The 870-nt window shown below is 39.4% G+C and overlaps 1 protein-coding gene across 1 annotated transcript in view; it reads left to right on the top strand.

Annotated features, from left to right (window-relative positions):
* The first annotated feature begins 216 nt into the window (after window positions 1-216).
* The window catches only part of LOC119574556, a 36693-nt gene continuing 36039 nt past the window's right edge, over window positions 217-870 (top strand). The window contains exon 1 of the mRNA XM_037921830.1: window positions 217-363. The gene's annotated coding sequence lies outside the window, so the exon portion shown is untranslated. The remainder of the gene's footprint in view (window positions 364-870) is intronic.

Below are 870 nucleotides of genomic sequence, written 5' to 3'. Positions count from 1 at the left end.
CTCGTCCCAAAATCGGTTTAATTATTCAACCGAATATTTCATTTTTGAGGAACTTCCGCCCTTATGTCGGGCGTCGCACGGGCCGGAAAGCTATTCATTGGCTGAATCGTCGTGGTTATTGCCACTTGTTTTCGGCTACGGGATTTTACGAGTTTGCTTAAAATAGATTCATCAGAGAACTTCAAAGTATATTGATATTGAATTTTTAAATGCCCTTATCTTAAAATTCCCCGTAGATTTAGCGTGATAATACGTGCTAGTGACCGTTCAAATTGAAGCGGCTCTTTGGGGGTGTTTTCGAAAGGAATTGAGGACGTCACCTCAGTTGCGGCAACGATCATCGGGACAACACAAGTCTATCATGTAAGTATTTATTGTTAGTATGAAACGTTAACTGTTATGATTTCATTGGTAAATTACGCCTTTTCGGGAGTGTAGATTTGGTAGGCATATGGTATTTGTAATGAATTAAGACTAGTTATCTTCGCCCCGACACTAACAGCTTGGGTGAAATACAAGGCCTACACATCCCCATAACTAAAGAGAGGCAAGTTTCCCGTTGTGTTTTAAGGGTGTATTAAAACAAAATGAGCCTAGGGCCATGAAAGACAACGTACTTTACCAGAAGGGTCACCATATGAGACCTAACTCACGTAGAAGGAAAGCTCTTTGAACTGTCTTTCATGTGTTCCCTTCGAGGAGAGTGTGAGGGTCAGGATTCGAAGTGAATTTCAGTCTCGACAAAGAGGGAGTTTTATTTGTGTTTTTCGTATTTCATATGTGATTATGAATTGCTATTATGTTATGTGTTAGGTCTTTTATGTTTGTCTTAATCTCGGTTCATAGTTTAAAGGTGTTGTTTCATGTTTT

This window comes from Penaeus monodon, chromosome 6, assembly GCF_015228065.2.
Source record: "Penaeus monodon isolate SGIC_2016 chromosome 6, NSTDA_Pmon_1, whole genome shotgun sequence".
Classification (NCBI taxonomy): Eukaryota; Metazoa; Arthropoda; class Malacostraca; order Decapoda; family Penaeidae; genus Penaeus; species Penaeus monodon.
Note: the sequence above shows the minus strand (reverse complement) of the source record. Positions and strands in the feature narration are given on the sequence as shown.